Genomic DNA, 9,715 nt, shown 5'->3' on the forward strand with positions numbered 1-9,715 from the left:
GGCAGCTCTGTGTGAAAGGTACATGCTTTAAAACACACATAAACATCTTCAAATCTTACCAACATTACAAATAATAATTTATTTTTTCTTTATTGAGAAATTTTTTATTCATTTTATGTACCAATCGCAGATCACCCTCTCTCTTCTCTCCTCCTGCTCCCCCACCAGCCTTCCCATTATTTCTAGTGGAGCATTTTTAGATTGAGAATGGGCACTTTTGTTGGGACAGACATTCAGCCTATGCCTCATCTTCACCTGCATGATCGATGGGTTCAGAAGTCAGGAAATGACAGGATGACTGGCAGGAATCTAGTTCTAGGAGTGATCTTCTTATCATGGACTACATTTGGGCTTCTGAGCAATTCTTCTGTCTTCTACAATTACTTACTGCTTTACTTGACAAGGTACAAGCTGAACTCCACAGACTGGATTCGGAACTATTTGATTGTAGTCAATTTCTTAACTTTGCTGTGTAAAGGAGTGCCCCAGACCATGGCAGCTTTTGGGTTGAAAGTTTCTATAAGTGAATTTGGATGTAAGCTTCTTTTCTACCTTCACAAATTCAGCAGGGGTACATGTATTTGCTTCTGCAGCTTCATGAATTTCTTCCAGGCTATCAACATCAGCAACATTGATGGCAGGTGAGCAGAATCTAAAGGCAAATCATTTAAGCCCATTGGCTTCTTCCTATGCTTTTGTTGCCTTCTGAACATCCTCATGAGTACTTATAATCTCCTCTACATGACTGGAAAATTGGGAGACAGAAGCCTGACAAGTATACAAGACTTTGGCTTCTGCTCTGCTTCTCTTGACAAAATCTGATCAAATTTTGCATGCTGTATTCATCTCTCCCACTCTATGTGTGGGCCTCATGGCCTGGCCCAGCATATCAACTGTTCTCACCTTGTACAGGCACAAGCAGAGGTTGCAACACATTCCTAGGACCAAAACTTCCCCTAGATATTCTACTGAGTCCACGTCTATCAAAACCATCCTTCTTCAAAACCATCTTTTATTTTCTTTTGTATAATCACCTGCCTCTTTCAATTGCTCCTGGTCTTCTTGCATAATCTTAGCCAGTTCCTAGTAAATACATCCATAGTCATTTATGGGTGTTTCCCAGCTATGAGTCCTTTTCTGCTCATGACCCTCTATTCTCTAGCATCCAGCCACTGTGTTCCCTGGATGAGAAATTCATAAGACTCTGGTATGATTAAAAACATGAACTGAAAGTCTCTGCATGTTTCTTAATTAATCCTTCATACCTCAGAATGTTATGCACATTGTGGGAAGTCACCATGTAAGAACTTTGGTGTGCACGCATAAACCTTGGTGTTGTAATGGTTGTATGTGCTTTAATGAACCTGTGTTTAAGAAAGTGCATAAAAACTCTCTCTCAGATTGTGTTTACCCTATTGTTGCTGTTTTCATGCAAGGTATTTGTGAAGTTGTTAGTGATATATGCTGTGGGAGCCCGTTTTTAAATTTCCTATTGGCTTTACCCAGCAGGTCTGCATAGAGAGGATAATTAGACCACAGGCCTGAGTGCAGGTTTCTGAGATGGTCTGCAATTGGCTGCACTGGGGGGAGGTCTTTTGCTCTACCCCTTGGCATTTCTATAAATACCCTAGGGCAGAGACAGTCAGGGCCAGATGGAATAGGTTCCAGACCCTCGCAAGGTTATCCTGTATTTTCTATCTGTTTATCTCCACACTCTAAATCCTTCTATCTAATATTTCCTGCTGCTCCCATTCAAGAACACTCTGGGGAAATGTGGGGGTGTTGGTTGGCCCCCACAATATATGATCTACAAAAGCTAAGTAATAAATATAAATCTAAATTTTAGATTCCTAAAATAAAACTTACTGTTACCATGATAAACTGACTAACAAAACCAACTATATCCATGTTTCCATGATATGTTTGGTGATTATCTTGTTAAATCTAATTTACTTCTTGCTCTATTTCTATTATGTCAGTATCTGCATTTCTTGAAAGCCATACAGAATTGGATGTTATCAAACAGCACTTGACAGGAGCAACTGCAAAGGTTCATGTATTTTAATGCCATGGAAACAGATTAAAAAATATATAATAGGATTTTTTGATACTTCCTTAAATTACTTACACTTATTTTTTCATTATTCCAATGCCTTTACTACTTCCAACTTCTGTGATTCCAAACTCCTATTCTGAAAGTCAAATTGTATACTGCACTCTCTGCCAAACTTACTCTTAGGAAACATTGCATAATTATTTCTCATTTCTAATAGCTTGGACTTAAGCACCAATATGAATCTTGAAAAATGCTTTTATCAACAATTCAGACATTCATTGCAATGAATTTTGTATATTAAACACATGTCTGCATGGAAGAAGAATATCGTCCATCTTAAACATGCCTCTGATGCCTCTCTTATACTACCCAATGATTCATCATGTTATTAATTACATCCAGTCCCAACATTCTGGGTGTAATACAAGTTACATATCTCTTCCATTGAAGATTCAACACTGAATGTTTAGTATTACTGGCTTTCAAAGTGCTTATCTGTGAGCACAAGGACCTTGTGCCCTCTATAGTATGACTTGGAATTTTGGTCTCTGTCTTAAGAGCAAAGATTTCAGTAGAAGATATTCTTGCCTGGAAGGTGGTTCAGTGGGTCAAGTACCTATTACACAAAGATAAGTATTTGTGGTTAGATCCCTAGCATCCATGTGAAGCCAGTAATGAGGGTGGGGATCCGCAACCTTACTAGTGATGGTCAGAGGCAGGGGAATTCCCTGAAATCACTGGCAAGCCTATGTGTAGTACAGATACTTTTCATTAAGAATATGTTTAACATGTGGAACATGTGATCTACTGAAGGTCACGTAAATAATTAAACAGAGAAATCTTGTCTGAAATGTCAAGTGAAAGAATAAAGAGATGAAAGGTCTTAATAAAAGCAAAAAAGAAAGAAAAAACCCACAAGGAAAATATTTTTAAAAACATAAAAAGATAAAACAAAACATAATAAGAAATCAAGACAAAGCAAAAACCCAAAACACAATATTCATAACTTTTTCAAGAAGCCTAAAAAAGCAAACTAGCTTATGCAAGGAGATACAAGTATTCTTAATGGAAGCTATGAAACACTGAACACAAAAATTGAAGGTAACACTAGTATAAGGAAAGAATGCTTTTTCCATGGTTCAACAGTATCATAAAGTCCACATGGCTACTCCACAATGAGTGAAATCCTCTCTTTATAGAACTCCCTGTGACAGACTTCACAGAAGTAGAGAAAATTAATCTTAAAGTAGTCCTAAAATGCATAAGGTACTTCCCCAGGCCTGTAGACATCAAGTCAGTCTTGAGTGGAAAAAGCAGTAGCAACTTACAATATTATCTAAAACCAAAGTATACTATTTTTAGTCGCATAGAAAGATTAGTTACCAAAAATAAGACTTGAAAGTGCAATAAGGACAGATTTAAAAATTAATGACACAATGTAGAAGTTTACAAAGCTAAGGCCAAATTGTGTGTAGCCATCTGATTCTTGATAAAGAAGCTAAACATTGTTTTTCAGAAAAGATAGCCTTTACAATAATAGAAGAAGCTCTAAAAGTCATCATCCACCTGCACTGTGCTTAACTGTGTCTTCACCAATTACCTTGTAAATAACTCAAGATCTCAAATGTAGAGAAAGAAATGGACATTCAAACCCCAAAGGTGTTTAGAGACCTGATAGTTATAGCCAGAGAAGAAACCCTGTCCCTCAAATTATAGTCATATTTTGAGGAATACATAGCTAAAAAAAAATCACCAGATGTAAAGTGAAAGGATATCACTCTGCAAGTGTAAACACAACAGAGTGAAAACAGGCTCTTGTTAGCATTTACTTATCAGCAAGGCACTGAAAGATGTAGTTCAACACAACAGAAGGCACTGCTTTAATCTAAGCACTGGGAAAGCAGGGGCAGGTGGATGTCTATGAGATCAAGGATAGCCTGTTTTACAAGTGCAAGTCCAGGGCAGCTAGCGACACATTGAGAGAGATCTTGTCTCTAAATAAATAAGTAAATAAATAAAAAAAGATAAAGAGACAACTTTGAACCAAGATTACTGCACTGAGAGAAGCCATTTGTAAAGTTGAAAGAGTCTGAAGAACTAGGATTATATAATTTACAATGAAAAGAGGTACTTTAGCACATCCCAATAAAATTCAGTGAATAATTTGGGATCATCTTGAAATTTCTATTCTAAAAGATGTGAAAACTCTAGAAGTAGACAAATTACTAGAAACCTATGATCTGATACAATGACTCCAAAGGGCATAAGCAATTATAGAAGACTGAAGAAGCATCATGAAAATGGTCCTCACAAATGAAGCCTGGGACTCAATGGGTCCTCTGCTTACTTCTGCCAAACCTTTAAAGAGCTAACACCAACATTTTGAAAAATATCCTAAAACACAGCAAAAGGTGGAATACAGCAAAAAATGCTCATTGAATCAATCATCATCCTCATCATGTATTCAATTTCAGTGAACTTCACATGGAATAAAAAGAACAGTTGTCTTGTAAACTACAAATGAGTAAGAGAAAGCACCTCCCACAAAAAACAATAAATGTAATAAGAATATGAACACCAAAAGGAGCATAAAACCCTTGTCAAGGTAGATTTGAGAGCATATTAATGTTTAAAACATGAAAAGAACTTAAAAATAAAATATGCTGACTCCAAGGAGTTACAGACTTACTTAATACATTAATCAATAGCACAGAGAGACCTTGACAGAAAAAACACAAATAACCAAAAGAGAAGATAAAAGAAAAAGAGACACAGTGTTTATTTTCCTATCAGTTACATACCAGGTAAAAATATTTGAGATTCCCCATCCTCTAATCATTAAGAAGTCATATATCCCTGTCTCTGAATGCTTTTTCTCTATCTATGTCAAAGCAAATATTTTTCTTGAGAGTTTTGTGGATTTGAGAATGTGAGAAAAAATGGAAAGAACACCAATGTGGTCATCAACTGCAGTTTTTAGCAGATTTAGGCATGTACACAGTGTCAGAGTGTGATTCAACAGAGGATACAATAACATTCACTAAGGATTATTGGCATTTTCCTATAGTGTATGAAGATCTTTCTCATCTGATTATCTCATTTCATTTCTCTTTACTAACGTAAGTGAGATAATTATTCTTGATCACCACTACTTATAGCAAATGTATCTCAACAAAATTCTTTACTGCTGATGTTTGTATGGCTATTGCTACTATAGGTGAAAGACAATGCAGTTATAAGGGAAGGTGAGTGTTCAGAATCACAGATCCCTATCTGAGGGGAAGTCATAGATTCAAGACCCATGTGTCTGGTACTAAATTCCTCCTTGTAGCTAAACTGCTGGTCACAGAGATCATGGAACTGAGAACAGCATGTTTTTCAAAAGGAATACCACAGGTATTATATCCATTCCACTTCTCTAGGCACAGTCCAAAAGTCAAAGGCAATCACAAGATTCAAGGTGAGTGTGCTCCCAGAAAATGAAGTGAGTTTGCAAATGATATAAAGACAAGACCTCATCAATCAGAACAAATCCAGAGAAACATGACCCACCAACAACAGATAACTGAGTTTGGAGACCCTCCAAAACCTGAGATCACCGACATGGATAGGAATCCCCAATCACACTGCTCCAATTTAATACATGTGATAATGACACCTCATTTTCAAAGTATTGAGAGTTGTTTTAAAACCCATCTGTTGCTCCTCTGTCCAAAGATATCCCCCTCTGAATTGTCAGCTTCCTAGGAGCTTTTCCTAGGATCCCCATGCACACAGTAAAGAGGATCTAGGCATCATAGGCAGAAACTGGATCTAGTGTTTGGATGCTGATTTGTCTTTAACTCAGAACACTAGGGAACAGGAATTATATCCTCCCTGCAAGGCCAGATCTCTGAGCTTAGGTTGAGTTGGATTCCTTCTTAACGTCAGCTAAGACACCTTAAGATTAACGTTAGCAATAGTGTTATCCACTCTCAAAAACTCCAGTCATATGTATATAATGTTCTATTCTGTTTAAAGAATTGCCTAACTTTTTATCACAAAAAATGCCCATCTGACATACTAATTCAATCAGAGAATGCTGCAAGTTCAAGGGTGCACCGTAGTCTCTTTTCACGTTGCAGTGTACAGCTTTGAACCTAAAACTTATATATATCTATATTAGTTTGATCTATTAAAATCAAGTATTTCAGCTTTAGCATAAGAAGAATACCCAGGTCAACACAAGGCAATATGTATACATGGTCATGACAGTAGTGTTGCTTATCAGTCTTCTTCCATTTTTAAGAAAATTGTATGCTCAGCTGCATGGGACTGATTTGGGGCCTTTGCGTATATGTGAAAATTGAGTAGCTAGGTCTTTTTCTGGGATTCCTGGCAATGAGAGCATGGGCTATCCCCAGTGCTTTGTCTGGCTATTGGTAACCTGTTCTTCATGCTAGAGTGCCTTGCCCAGCCTGAATACATGGGGAGGTGCTTGGTCTTATGGTAACTTGATATGCCATGATTTGCTTGTGCCCATGGGATGCCTGCATCTTTCTGAGTTATTATGGAGGAAGAGTGGATGAAGGAGGCAGGGTTCAGGGGAAGGGGGCAAGTAAGTGGCATGAGAGGAGGGAGAAAAGACTATAATCAGGATATAAAATTAATAAATTAATTAAGTAAAATAAATAAATAAATACTTAGAAATTTAAAAACGCATGCTATGTTATCTATTAACCATTCAATGTGTCCTCTGACCAATGGTGATGCTGGACAAACTTCTCAAGTTTCATCTTGGGATACTTCTTCTTTATAGCAATTAAGCTATTACATATGACTCAAGCTGTTGTTAATTATACTTTATTTGTGATTGTAACATCATTATGAATAAAGGATTATGTAACAATCTGGGATTTGGATGATTTTCAAACAATACACACCAGTCAGGAGACAGGTTCCAAGTCTATTTTCCTCCATGTACAGAGATTCCTTAATTTTGCCTAATAATATATTAAAATTTTAGAATTTTTTTCATTTTCCTTTATTAAGAAATTTTCTACTCATTCTACATACAACCCAAAGATCCCATCTCCTCCCTCCTCCTATCCTTCAGCCCTCCCTCCCAAGCCACCCTACATCCTCATATCCCCCAAATCAAGTTCTCTCACGGGGAGTCAGCAGAGCCTGGCATACTGAGCCTAGGCAGGTCCAAGCCCCTCCCCACTGCACCGAGGCTCTGCTAGGCATCACACCACAGGCACTGGGCTCCCAAAAGCCTGCCCATGCACCAGGGATGGATCCTCAACCCCTGTCGTCTGAGTGCCCTCCCCCAAACAGTTTGAGCCAAACAACCATCTTCCATATACAGAGGGCCTAGTCCAGTCCTATGGGGGCTCCACAGCCACTACTCTACAATTCATGGGCTTCTTCCAGTGTGGCCGGTCATCTCTGCACATCTTCCCATCATGATCTCGACGTCCCCTGCCTGCAGAATCTCTCCTCTCTCTCATCGATTGGATTCCCCAAACTCAGCCTGGCACCAGGCCATGGATCTCTGCATCTGCCTCCATCAGTCACTGGACAAAGGCTCTATGATGATGCTTAAGGTATTCACTAGTTTAGAATTTTTTACAACAAAAAATATACAATGCTACATAAAAATGGTCTAATTGTATACAAACAAGTCTGTATTGCTCTTAGTTTCTATAATTAACTTACATTTTACTAGAAATACTGACATGTCCTGTTTTTCTGTATCTGTGTTAAATCAGTTTAAAGTTCTATCTGATCACAATCAAATACGACTATACAAATCTTTAATTGAGCAAAACTTTTGGAACTTTCTTTCCAGTGTAGTGTCAGGTGTAGCAGTGATTTTTAATTCACTGAGATTCATGGAAGAAATGACTGCTGCATTAATACTAGATACCTATACACTATAAAGTGCCTAAAGCTATAGCAACTCTTTGACATAAATCTTTATCCTAAAACCAAACAAATGAGAGACTTAACTATGAATTGAAAGACTGGGATTCACACAGTGCATGCCATCTGTGCTTAACATTTTCATGTAAGCAAGATCTGAGAGCATAGTAGCAGGTGAGGTAGCCATGGAGGTGACATTCTTTGCATGAACTGTCATCGGAATCCTGGGAAAGTCTTCTCTCCTCTACCATTTTCTGTTTCTTCACCTCACTTTGTGCAGGCTAGGATCCACAGACTGCATCTGGCAGCAATTAGTTGCAGCCAACTTGTTAACTCCCCTGTGTAGAGGAGTGCCACAGACAATGGCTGCTTGAGATTGGAAAGACTTCCTTGATGATTTTTTGTGCAAACCACTCTTCTATCTTCACCACGTACAGAGGAGTATGTGCATCAATAACACCAGTTTCCTGAGTGTCTACCTGGCCATTGCCATCAGGCCTAAGGGCAATATATTGACAAAGCTTAAAATCAAGTCTTACAATTACATTGCTTAAAGTGTGTACCTGAGTTGAATCCTGTCCCTCATTGTAGACATATATTTTCCTATGATCATGACTGCAACATGGAGACATAGAAATATGACAAGCCTAAAAAGGTTTGGGTATTGTTCTTCTTTTTGTCATAATAAGACAACCTCTATGCAGTATTACTCTCAAGTACCTATGTCTCATTCAGTAAGGTGACGTTATGGTCCAGTCGTTTCACAGTTTGCATCCTCTACAGACAAAGGAAAAGAACAAAGAATATTCATGGGAGTAACTTCCTCCTTCATATCCTTGCCTGAATTGAGAGCCACAAAGATCATTCTGCTTTTGTTGAAGACTTTTGTCTACTTTTCCACACTTCCGTGCCTCTTACAGGCTAGTTTACCACATAGGTATAATCCACTGTCTCCTGGTCAACATGACTACACTATTCTCTGATTGTTTTCCAGCTGTGTGTCTACTTCTTCAAATGAATGATAAACTCCATGAAAATCTACTCTCCTTTGCTTGGGCAAAGAATAGAAATCAGTAATCACATGGGTAAAAAAGTAAATTATGTGTTTTTTTAATTAATGTACAGTAGTGTCTTCAATCACAAGTGTATATGCAATATAATAATGAAAGTGGCACATCAGACATGTGGGTGGAATGTGCCACAGACACACATATAAAATTTTCATGCTACCTTATATGTGTATTTGAATATCTCATATGATTTTTGACCATAAAGCGCTATCAAATTTTTTCGTAAATTTAAGTACTCTAACACAACAATGAATCTTATTTGTAGAGCAGACTATTTTGCATGATAGTTATCTTGCCATTCTACTTGCTATACTAGTAAATATTCAGTAAATAAGAATGCCTTTACCAGATTAATTTAGATACTTCTCTTGCAAAAAAAATAATTGAATGGCCTCACATGGTATATTATTTACTTTCTACTTACAAACAGAGAATATTTACAGATTTGATAGTATTTGTCTCTGAAAGAATAATCACTCATCATAGTACAAAATGGGAATACTTCAGAAGAACTTACCAAGATCTGTTTACCACTGTGAACCATGTGTTATTTACTTCTTATTCCTGTTTTTATTGTTTCTGTAAAACTGATTTCCATTAAACAAGTTTTCATCTTCTTTACATTGATGTAGACTTGCTAGATCTTTGAATTAACCTTCGCGATTTTGTAGTAATTTTGATA

The 9,715-nt window shown here is 37.4% G+C and overlaps 1 pseudogene; it reads left to right on the forward strand.

Moving 5' to 3' along the window:
* Positions 1 to 237: 237 nt before the first annotated feature.
* Positions 238 to 1,200, forward strand: LOC131903885 (vomeronasal type-1 receptor 4-like; annotated as a pseudogene).
* The last annotated feature ends 8,515 nt before the right edge of the window (positions 1,201 to 9,715 follow it).

This window comes from Peromyscus eremicus, chromosome 1 (assembly GCF_949786415.1).
Source record: "Peromyscus eremicus chromosome 1, PerEre_H2_v1, whole genome shotgun sequence".
NCBI lineage: Eukaryota > Metazoa > Chordata > Mammalia > Rodentia > Cricetidae > Peromyscus > Peromyscus eremicus.